The sequence below is a fragment of the Schistocerca cancellata genome, chromosome 1 (assembly GCF_023864275.1).
Source record: "Schistocerca cancellata isolate TAMUIC-IGC-003103 chromosome 1, iqSchCanc2.1, whole genome shotgun sequence".
Taxonomy (NCBI): domain Eukaryota; kingdom Metazoa; phylum Arthropoda; class Insecta; order Orthoptera; family Acrididae; genus Schistocerca; species Schistocerca cancellata.
Genome location: NC_064626.1, coordinates 895,628,053 through 895,640,937, shown reverse-complemented (window position 1 = coordinate 895,640,937; position 12,885 = coordinate 895,628,053).

The window sequence follows — 12,885 nt, the reverse complement described above, 5'->3', positions numbered from 1 at the left end:
ACTGAGTAAGACATACTGCTGAGTAGTATTTGAGGAGGAAATGCCCGATAATTTTAACATTAAACGCCTCATGGTTTTAACGTTTTAAATAAGGCACAGATGAGGGGGAGTGCTTGTCCCCCTTCTCTTCTATTGTATTTGTTTCTGAAAAAGTAGTGAGAGGATGGTGCAAAGCACAGTACAATAGAATCACAGGACTGTTTAGCTTCTTTACATAACGAAGTGTTAATTGCCGACTCTCTAGAACTGGAGGCTATCCATATCAGTAGTCTGCCACGGGCCCAAACCAGGAATTCGCATTTTCTCACGATGCTACTCCTTCGTTTCTTCTGACCAAGGGGTACACTTTTCTTTATTGGTGGCTATTGAAAACTGTAGATGTTATCCAGGGTCTGTCTTACAGTCTCTGTGTTACTTAATCCATCAGCTCCACCACTTTTGTATTCGATTCTGTCTACATCAGCTAAATGGTATAGAGCTTTCTGTTTTACCAGTAGGTGAACATACAATTGCTGATAATCTTTACACATGGGCCTACAAATTCGGGGGAGTCATCTCTCTGCGAGTAAAATTTGGAATTACGTCTCTGACATTCCCCATGTGACAACACTAATATCTTTCTAAGAAGAAAATCGTTTACCGTGCCGGTATTAAACAAGCTGATTGAGAAATATCAGTGGAACAGGCCACAGTCCAGGAGGTGGATATACCGAAATGCCTTAACGAATAATTTAAATTCAACGTCACAAAGAGACTAACCTTCTCTGTGAGACCTAATGTGATGCAAGCAGAATTCTTAGAAACATCTTGGACTCAGTATTGTCACATGGGGAATATCCGAAGTCTCGTGTCAGAGAGATGAATTCTTTGATTTTTTTTGGATCATATGGAAAATACCACCACCAATTTTCTGGTTAAACAGAAAACGCTTTACCACTTGGTTGATGGAAACGGAAAGAGAATAAGGGAGATGGAGCTGACAGATTTAAGTAACAGTGAGACTCTAAGAAGACCCTAAATAATGTCCATAGTTTTAGAGAACCACCAATAGAAAAAAGTTCTCTTTGATCACAAGAAAGAGAAGAGGATCGGCCAGAAGAAAGGAAGGAGCAGCGTCATGAGAATATTTGACAATAAGGAGATGAACATAAAATATAATACAGTTATTTAAAAAATAAGTCACATTCATTAACACAAATACTCGATGACAACATATTAGGTGATAAGTGAACTGAAAAAAGATATTGTGGAAGAGCTTAATTCATTGGACTTCGTAAAGCGCAGTAATTCATTGTGGGAACATCTATTATTATATGCTTCCTCAGCTTACTATCAATAACTTGCAAGTTACTCAATCAAAGCGGAAAAGGGCCTATTTACAAAGAAAACCACTTATCGAAGCAGTATACCGAGAGTCTCTCCTAAGAGTATTCAGGCGCATTTTCTCTGGTGTTTAGGAAGATATCTGCGATTTCGTTTTTACTTTGTTTAGTTGGAGTCAGTCCAATTCACGTTTCTCGTGTCTTTCTTAAGATGCCCATTATCAACAGAAAGTGTCGATTTGTCTCCCATTTAAAACAAAATGAAAATCAGTTTAGTCCTGTTGTGGTTGGCAAGAGAGCCAACACCGTTTTACTAAAGGAGGCCGAAATGTACGCGTTTTAGCTCACGCAGGCTGGCGTGAGGTCTGGAACATGACAGTGGAATTAGAATTTAGAAAAACGGACGTAGCTGGTGGAATACTTAACTTTAATCCATTAATGATAAACGTCGGTCTTGACGGTACATGATTCACAATATCAATAGTAACTGATACTGGCGCCTTGCTAGGTCGTAGCAAATGACGTAACTGAAGGCTATGCTAAACTATCGTCTCGGCAAATGAGAGCGTAAGTAGGCAGTGAACCATCGCTAGCAAAGTCGGCTGTACAACTGGGGCGAGTGCTAGGAAGTCTCTCTAGACCTGCCGTGTGGCGGCGCTCGGTCTGCAATCACCGATAGTGGCGACACGCGGGTCCGACGTATACTAACGGACCGCGGCCGATTTAAAGGCTACCACCTAGCAAGTGTGGTGTCTGGCGGTGACACCACAATTCCGATGTTCGTTTTATCGGTATATATTCCAAGGTACAGAAACCACGAAGACTGAACAGCAGGCGGCAGCAGTAAGCGCGGGCCAGGGCGGTGCTGCGCTGCCGGCGTGCTGGTTGTTCACCGTGTTTTGCTGTCCCTGTCAGTACACATCGTTAAAACAAATATCGCACTAGATTAATCTTACACCGCGCTATCGAATGGACACGTAAAATTTCGCTTGAAAAGCCTTTTGTTTGCAACGAGAAGCAAACCGGCGCTTTCCGTCGACACTGGGCGCCGCGTGAAAGACTCGACGACCGCTACTTGTCTCGGCTGACTCGCAGCTTCAGGATGCGGAAAAGAAGTGGCAGGTGTCTGCCGAAACACCGGAGAAAATGCGCCTGACGGCCGCTAGGGGAAGCGCCCTGTTACATCGACACTTGCAGGGCCCTTGCCTAGACCTTTAACTTTCATTCATTTCATAAAGCGGTTTACTTCTGGACTGTCGCTGCGTAGTAACAAAATTGCAATATCGCAACTATAACAAAGGAAATTAGACCTTAAATTTTAAATTTAAGGATGGCTTCATTTGCTGAAAACATTACCCCACGATCGTGGAAGAGTAGCGCAGTGCAGACTTTCTGATGAGAAAATCTTCCATACGCAACAACTGTTCGGCACTTCGCTCGAAAATTAGCATTGGCTCATCTTGAAAAGCTTGGAGCTCCACTGCGAAGAGAATCCGGTTCCTTTCGAAAAGAAACAAGTAAGTCTTGACGAAAGTTCTCCTTTGTAGCTGGCAGCTCTTATCGATCGTAGTTTGAAACAGGACGTGAGATAAATTTTTTTCACGAAGTACTAATTTACATTGAAATGAGGCTGCATGCTAAAAGAATATTTTCAACTTTGCACGCTAAGCGTGGTAGGAATTTTGTTATCTGATTACATTACTTGCTACGGAGTAGGTTACCTGGTTTTAGGAAGCAAGTACTAAGCTGAGAAGCCTCATCATGTAGAGGAATAGAAGTGTCCTCACCTGTAATGAACGTACACAAACCAGTGCATACTCATACTGTGATTACTTTTTAGACCAGTTTTATTTCTTCTAGTACTCTGAATATAGAAGTACATTCAGTCTCAACTATGCATCAGATAACAGTGCTATTTTTTCTGGAAATGAATTGCAACAGCTGTTCAACGTTTTCATAGTTGGTAGCATTATTCTTGTTATACACTACTGGCCATCAAAATTGATACACCACGAACATGACGTGCTACAGACGCGAAATTTAACCGACAGGAAGAAGATGCTGTGATATGCAAATGATTAGCTTTTCAGAGCATTCACACAAGGTTGGCGCCGGTGGTGACACCTACAACGTGCTGACATGAGGAAAGTTTCCAACCGATTTCTCATACACAAACAGCAGTGGGCCGGCGTTGCCTGGTGAAACGTTCTTGTGACGCCTCGTGTAAGGAGGAGAAATGCGTACCATCACGTTACCGACTTTGATAAAGGTCGGATTGTAGCCTATTGCGATTGCGGTTTATCGTATCGCGACATTGCTGCTCGCGTTGGTCGAGATCCAATGACTGTTAGCAGAATATGGAATCGGTGGGTTCAGGAGGGTAATACCGAACGCTGTGCTGGATCTCAACGGCCTCGTATCACTAGCAGTCGAGATGACAGGCATCTTATCTGCATGGCTGTAACGAATCGTGCAGCCACGTCTCGATCCCAGAGTCAACAGATGGGGACGTTTGCAAGACAACAACCATCTCCACGAACAGTTGGACAACGTTTGCAGCAGTATGGACTATCAGCTCGGAGACCCTGGCTGCTGTTACCCTTGACGCTGCATCACAGACAGGAGCGCCTGCGATGGTGTACTCAACGACGAACCTGGGTGCACGAATGGCAAAACGTCATTTTTTCGGGTGAATTCAGGTTCTCTTTACAGCATCATGATGGTCGCATCCGTGTTTGGTGACATGGCGGTGAACGCACATTGGAAGCGTGTATTCGTCTTCTCCATACTGGCATATCACCAGGAGTGATGGTATGGGGTGCCATTGGTTACACATCTCGGTCACCTATTGTTCGCACTGACGGCACTTTGAACAGTGGACGTTACATTTCAGATGTGTTACGACCCGTGGCTCTACCCTTCGTTCGATCCTGCGAAACTCTGCATTTCAGCAGGATAATGCACGACCGCATGGCAGGTCCTGTACGGGCCTTTCTGGATACAGAAAATGGTCGACTGCTGCCCTGGACAGCACATTCTCCAGATCTCTCATCAATTGAAAACGTCTGGTCAATGGTGACCGAGCAACTGGCTCGTCACAATACGCCAGTCACTACTCTTGATGAACTGTGGTATCGTGTTGAAGCTGCATGGGCAGCTGTACTTGTACACGCCATCCAAGCTCTGTTTGACTCAATGCCCAGGCGTATCAAGGCCTTTATTACGGCCCGAGGTGGTTGTTCTGGGTACTGATTTTTCAGGATCTATGCACCCAAATTGCGTGGAAATGTAATCGCATGTTAGTTCTAGTATAATATATTTGTCCAGTGAATACCCGTTTATCATCTGCATTTCTTCTTAGTGTAGCAATTTTAATGGCCAGCAGGGTAATTAAAACACACTCATACCTACGTATAATAACTGCATTACTAGACATTATGTATCAGAAAATAACTTTTATCCACGTCAGCTTATCTCGTTTGTATAGGAATGTGTAAATCAAAGAGAAGACATGCCCAACAAATACGACATTCGTAATTTTGCCTGAATGTTTTGGGCAAAGTTCCCTGTTACGTTGTTTTCAACCAACACTAGACAATAAAACCAATGTAATAGCATATTCACTTCCTGCAGACTTACCAGTAAGAGTTCCTTTTGCAATTACCTGTAGTGAGGCAATGATGACATCTCTCTACATTATGTTTAGGGATAGTCTGTGAAGACCTAACCCGCCAGGGTAGCCGAGAGCGCAAGCAGTCGGCTCTCAGCCGTGTTGTGAACGGACGTGCGCGGGCCTCTGTGCGGCGCTCCGCCAGCGGGCCGTTGTTTACTCGCGCGGGTTGTGGTATTGCAGTGTAAACAGATCACCTCGAACGACGATGGCGCTTTCTTATAGAAAGGCCATAATTAAAGTAACTTTCGATTACCAGTACACACGACCTAAGGCATACGAAGTAGAGCATTTCCTGCGTAAAGTAATGCACGTCGATCCAGAGGAACTTATCGGTATACATCTTTCGATCGTCTCCAACACAGTTTACCTGAAACTTGTCGATGAAACAGCGTGCGAACGACTTCTTCGCCGTTCCATCGATAGATATCGTTTCCACCACTCGGACGGCAACGTGGGTGTAGTGACTGTCGACCATGCACGACTCGGCGTTCGGAACATACGAATCTTCAAGCTGCCGTTTGAAGTTCCGGCCACGCTTGTCGTGAACGCGCTGCGGCCTTATGGGGAAGTACTAAGTGGCATACGTTCCAGACATGTCCTGTACCGAGTGCGTCAGGTGCGAATCGAACTGCGTAAATACATCCCATGGTACGTGACCGTTGCTGACTGTCGAGCGATCGTCATTTATGACGGTCAACCGCTATCCTGTCCAGGGCAGGAAGGGCATGTACGCTCTGAATGCCTGCATCGACGCCTCGTCCAGATACTACGTGCAGACACGAGGCCTACATCGCAACCGACAACGCTGCCTATTACATACGCTGAGGCAGCGAGGAACATGTCGGACGCGGACGTTGTTCCGTTCCAGTTACCGACCCGCAGGCCCGGTTTCCGCGCCCACAACGACGCAGCAAATCGATTCGAACTCTGACACGAAGATGCGGGGGGGGGGGGGGGGAGGTGCTACTATTTGTCGTGATCCACAGAGTGCGGACACCTCGCAAGCAGGCAGGAGTCGCCCAAGAGACGAAAGAAGAGAAGGCTGACTGCGGAAAAGATGGTGACACTTTGCAGGAGGATGAGGAAACTCCATCTGCAGCCAGGGCTGTGGACCTCACACCAAATGTTCCTGGTTCGCTGCTGGCAAGGTCCGCCAAAGGACAAAGCCAAGTTGACGATGCTCAGCTCACCGACGAGCCCCCCTGGCGTCGCCTAACGTACCACACCTTCAGCTTGGTGACTGAGCGTCCGAGATGGAAAGAATATCAGACTCGAGCGACAGCCAGATGTCCGCGGCTGGCGGATCAAATGGTTCAAATGGCTCTAATCACTATGGGACTTAACAGCTAAAGTCATCAGTCCCCTAAACTTAGAACTACTTAAACTTAACTAACCTAAGGACATCACACACATCGACGCCCGAGGCAGGATTCGAACCTGCGACCGTAGCAGCAGCGCGGCTCCGGACTGGAGCGCCTAGAACCGCACGACCACCGGCTGGCGGATCGTAGGACGGACATTTTGTCTCAGCTGATCAATAATATATACAGTGTGGGTGACAGGAGCTGTCAGATGGACGACGTGGCGCACACTGGCTTAAACGACTGCAAGATGCGTCATCGTACTATCAAATGACACGGGTGTATCGGACAGGCACAGCCAATGTCAACGACATTAGTTCCACGATCAAAACTCAGTTGTTAAAGGACATGATTCGGGCGGCGGACATTGATATCGTGTTTCTTCAAGAGGTACGGCTTGATCTGCGCCTGAATATTTATGGATATGCGTCAGCTCAACTTTCGACGGTGGTGGTGGTACGGCCATACTACTACTCGATGGCATCGAACCAACGAATATTCAGTTTTTGCCATCAGTGAGAGGCATTGAGCTCACCATCGGCGCTGTCCGTCTTGTGAATCTGTGTGCCCCGTCAGATACTGCGAAGCGTCGAGAGCGAACTGCGGTAGCTCCATTGTTTCAAGGCGCTACAGAGCACCTGGTGGTGGAGGGGGACTTTAACAGCGTCTTACGCCCTGAGGATCAAATCCTTCACCATGTCCCATGTCCAGCACTTCATCTTATGGTCAGATGTCTCGCTTTGCATGATACATGGAAGCTAATCCACGGTGACCGACGCGTATATGCATACTTCACTAGCCACTCGACCAGCAGGTTGGACAGGATTTATGTCTCCCGAGGCCTTCGGGCAGAAACTGTCGATGCTGAGCTGTGGCCCACTGCATTCACCGACTATCAGGCCTTCATCTGCGCCGTGACTCTGCCACGACAACAGACGAGCCCTAGTAGAGGACCTTGGACGTTAACATTCTGCGGCAAGAGCCTTGCCGTGTAGCCGTCGCTGATACCTGGCACAAATGCGAGCGACTGCGGCATACTTACGATTCCACTACACGATGGTGGACATACTGTGCCAAACCAGCTCTTCGTAGCATGCTCATGGTATATGAACGAGACAGGACGCTTTGGCTCCGATCCACCTCTGAGTTTTACTACACGGTCTTGCGAGAACTAGCGTCGCAACAACCTTCGCCAGAGCGCCAAATCACCGTCGGCACGAGGGTTCGACAGAGACTGCAAGATTCCATCCCAGAGGAAGGTGCCTCTCTTTCTCACATCGTCAGAGAACGGAGGCACCGTAAGAGACGACTCATCACGGCAGTCATTTCTGCGGACGTGCAACGCGCAGATACACACAACACCACATGCTGTGCCCTCACAAATTATTACCGCACTCTCTATCTAGCAGATGACATTGAGGACGACCTACGACCTTCGGGTAGGGCGCAAATCGACGCCACATTCTTGGAGGCCGTCACGTGGGAGGAAATGCGCATAGCGCTCTCGCGGGGCGCGAGAAACAAATCACCTGGACCCGATGGTCTTCCGCTTGAATTTTATAGCATCTTTTGGGACCAGATGGGGGAAGTTTGGCGGCAGATGTGCTGCGAACTCCTGGATCCGGACTTCCACGTTCCCCCCCGAAGTTTTTGAGGGCCTGATCATCCCTCTGCCAAAACCAAACGGGGGGTCCAGACCGTAAGACTTCCGGCCGTTCACGTTATTGAATTCGGATTACAAGCTGTTCGCCCGCATTCTTCGTGCTCGCCTATTCCCTATTGTCATAGATGCAATTCATGCCGACCAAACATGTCTGGGAAGTGGCGTTAAGCTCTTATAGACATGTGGTGGCGCTCATGTCCGCATGCCGCTTAGAAGACGCCCTCGTGGCAGTTGACCTAGACCACGCAATTGACCGAGTTGAGCACCATTTCTTGCAGGCTGTCTTAGAGAAAATGGGACTGTCCCCAATAATGACAGGTGTGGTTCTCCGTCTCAGCCACGGAGCCCCTTCCACATTTCTGGTTCTAGCCTGCACCTCATGGTCTACAACAGCGTTTGGAGGACATTCACCTCCGCGAATGTTATGCCTATGTGGACAATGTACTATTCTTGGCGAGGTCAGCAGAAGAGATATGTACGTCGATCGTGTGGCTTCAGCAATACGGAGAGGTGGCCGGGAGCCGTATCAATCTGCAAAAGTCGCCCTACGTGGATGTGGGCAGAGGATTGCATATGAGTACGCCAGTGCACAGTACCAATGTCCCGGGGATGAAGTGTTTGGGAGTGATCTTTCACGGGAACGTGCAGCGTACAGCAGCAGATACGTATTGCAGACTAATGTGACCCTCACGCAAATCCATCTCCATAACTGTCGAACACTTGACTTGATCATGCGGGTACATTTTGTCAACGTCTACCTCGCTTAATCATTACACACACATTCTCCCGATGGTCACTACGGTAGCTGTCAAGTTCCAGGCGGCCTTCGGTCATTTCGTCAGAGAGAGTTGGGTGTTCAAGAAACTTGCGAGTCGCTAACGTTGCCCACACATGCAGGTGGCATTGAAATGATAAACGTGCAAAACAGGGCGTGCGCTCTCTTCCTGCGAACGATGCATCTCCTACGTACTTCGGACATGTACACCCTCCCTTGTACATTGATTCAAGAGGTGGTGCCTCAATCCCTCCATCCGCCGATTCCTGTTGGACATATCGCGCCAGCACTGTGTCACATTCGCACCTATCTGGTCGACATGAGTTACCTGTTGGATGTCTCGCCGACCACGCGGGATCCTAGAACCAAGGACTTCTACCGCTAGTTTTAACGGACGCTGCCTCCTAATGTGGTTGAACGTCGACATCCGGCAGTTGGCTGGAGGCGGGTGTGAAGTAACATACACTCGTCTTTCCTTCCCACCACGGTCAGGGCGCTGTGGTATGCGATAACGACTGAAAAATTCCCCATGCGACAACGTTTACACACGATACATCTTTCCGAGGTTTCATTTGCGGTACGGCTACCGACTGCTGGCTCCTCACACGGCGCATGTTGGCATTGTTGCTGCGACGGACGCCTCAGTCCGTAGAGCCCACCGAACTCATCCATCCAGACGTCACTGCTACTCGTCGTAATGCCACGGTGCGGGTTAAGGGTACGGCATTATCATAGTTTTTTAATGAGAGCGTCACAGGGTTGTTAGATTTCTGGCATTATTTAACGAGTAACTAAGCTCTTTGCGAATTCCTTGAGGTCGTTGTTTACGCGCCCTCCAGACTATTGGCGTGTACCAGGTGTGAGAAGAGACTGAGATATTGCTCATGATGGACTGATGAGAGACATCAGTGATAATTATAGGGTGTTTCACCCTCACTGAATGAGAAGACGAACACGACATCCCACCATCGGGCTGCTGTGGTCACTCCCCCCCCCCCCCAAAAAAAAAGATAGAACAAAAAATAATTACAAATAAAAACATAAGATCAAGATGAACAACAAATAAAATATAATAAAGTATTGTACCCCTTCCTTTATCCTTTTCCTTTTTTTAGTAAAATGTTCAGAGGCATATTTGATTTTTGTTCGTGGGCGGAGCCTGAAGTGGTGGCACACGACCATCCTAGTTATCTTTAGGGTGAAAGTGGCGGTGGCACTAGCTCTGTTTTTGTTTTTAGGTTAGATAGGTTTTTGGGGGTAGTATATGTGATAGGTGCCAACGCCTGAAGTGGAAGAGGTAATTTTCGTTATTTATATATATATATATATATATATATATATATATATATATATATATATATATATATAGGTGCGTCGAACGAGTGCCAATATGCCGGCCTGCCTGGATGTGGTTTTTAGCGGTTTTCCATATCCTGCTAGGTGACTACCGGGCTGATCCCCACGTTCCGTTTCAGTTACACGACTCGCAGACATTTGAAAACGTTCGCACTGTTCCATGGCTAACATTAGACGAAGACAGCTGGCGTACACTAATTCCGTCCCGGGAGGTTTGGGGTGGTGGCAGGAAGGGCATCCAACCACCCTCTGCAACTAACACTGCCAAATCAATAGCAACACGGCCGACCCTGCGTGACGCGGGACAAAGGCCCCAAGAAAGAAAGAAAGTCTGAGGAGACCTATTGCAAATGATTCATTACTTTCGGAGATGTACATTTTCCAAGTTATTACATGAACAAATATGCTTGCTGCATGATTAGAACCGCAAACTCACCAAATTTGCACTGTCCTCTCTACAAATGTTCGTCGAGTGCCCCTCAGGTCACTTGACACTCGTCAAAGCTGTAATCGAGTTCATTCCATACGTTACGCATCAACATCCTTTCAGTGGTTATCGCAGCAGCATTGGCACGTTTTTTTAAAATGTTCCAGTGTTCTTGGCAGTGGAGGTACGTAAACACGGTCGATAACGTACCTCCAGCGGATAAAAGTCACGGGGCATTAAGTCAGGCGGCCTAGGGGGCCAAGGGAACAGAGTCACATCGTACTCATCACTGCGCCCAAGCCATCGATTTGGGAGTTCGTCTTTTAGGTAGCGATGAACACTAAGGCTCCAATGACGGGGTACCCCATCTTGTTGGGATCTGAAACTACAGCATATCAAGGTAAGAAGTACCCGTCACAGTCCTCTTACAGAAGAAAAGCGGCCCACACAGATTCGTCTGTGACACTGTAAAGACAACGTTAACATTCGGTTAATCTGGTTGATCCGCCACAGTTTCATGAGGATGTACAATGCTCTATGCCCTCACATTGTGGTGATTAAACTTTCCAGATAAATGGAATATCAGTTTGGAAGCACTGGGACGCAAAAGAGAAGGCACCGGCCGTTATCTTTCGGTTTTTATTCTTACAAGAGGTTTGGTCGATATGTTATGAAACGTAACAGCCATCGAAAAATCTTCTACACTATTTGCTGAGGTATTCGTGGCTTCCGTGGAGCCGGCTAGGGTGGCCGAGCGGTTCTAGGCGCTACAGTCTGGAACAGCGCGGCCGCTACGGTCGCAGGTTTGAATCCTGCCTCGGGCATGGATGTGTGTGATGTCCTTAGGTTAGTTAGGTTTAAGTAGTTCTAAATCCTAGGGGACTCATGAACTCAGAAGTTAAGTCCCATACTGCTCAGAGCCATTTGAACCATTTGAAGCTTCCGTGGACTGTTGACGATTTTGGACTGCGAAAGAAGCTTTTCCTCACCCTCTCCGCGGTTGCATCTGGGGCACTCGGTCGACCTGTATGTTTCTGTTTACAGACACAGCTAGTGTCCCCGAAACGTCGATTCCAGTGCCCAGTGCTCTGTTTACATGGCGATCTTTTCTATACTTTCTTCTGAACGCACGCTAGACTACTGTAACAGACAAACATCTCTCATATCCCAACACATATCAACTCTTTCCTTTTCTATATCGCCGTTTTATGAAGGTACTGCATACATATTGCAAATTGGGTGTAAAATAACAGGCAGCAGGTCTTGTAGTAAGACAGTTTTGACAGCGACGGCGCCGTGTCGTTTCCAATTGGGCAGTAAATACAGATAGCAAGTGTGGACCGAGCGAATTTTGTCAGGAATTTCCGACGAGGAGAGAGAGAGAGAGAGAGAGAGAGAGAGGCGGTACTGGAAAACCACCTGGCTACAGCACGCTGAAACGGCGAGTTTCTGACTGTATTGGCAGCTAAAGAGTAGATGTAAACATAAACTTACACGGCCGTTGTCACAGCCAATAAAATTCTTCTGGGTTTGGGACCGCATGATCAACTATAAAATTCCGACGTTTCGGCGACTGTTGCAAGACACCTTCCTCAGGGGGTATTGCTAACAATAACGTACCGCTGCAGTGTCTGTTCGACGTTATCATCGTCGCAGTTTCCTGTGTGCGAGAAAAAATGTTCTACTAGGGTATGCTTATAATTTTTACTTTGGCACCGTCTAATTACTAAGAAATTCGGCGGATGTTGAGGAAGCAGAGGCTGCTGCACTTACAATATTACTGGTATCTAAAAAAATAATGTATTATTATATTTTTCACTTTTGTTGGTAGCAAGCTTCTAAAATGGTAAAACGTTGTATAGAAAATTTTTACTTGTGGATAATGAAATTAATCACTCCTCCAACGAGCATCAGATTCCCATCAAACCGAATAGAACGTTGACCGACGGCATTGTATAGAGGCCAGTGACCGATCTTAAAATTACACAGTTTGCGTAGTCACATTGCCCGGATACTGATAGAAAACACCGGTAAAAGAGGTCTCAGGGGCGCTGAAATAAATGTTTGGTAAAGTAATAGCCGATTGAACACTAGTAGCGTTCGGCTGTGGCCACCAAACATTTCGTCGGCAACTCTCCTTCACTAGAGCCCGAAAAAGTTCTAAAATGCAGCATAATAGTTTGATAAGTGGAATTAATGGAAAAGGATAGTAGATTGTTAATTTAAACTCGGCTTTTGTAATTAAATTAGCGTAACTATTTAATCAAAAGTTGCAGATGCAAGAGCGACTCTTACATTTTGTGAAACA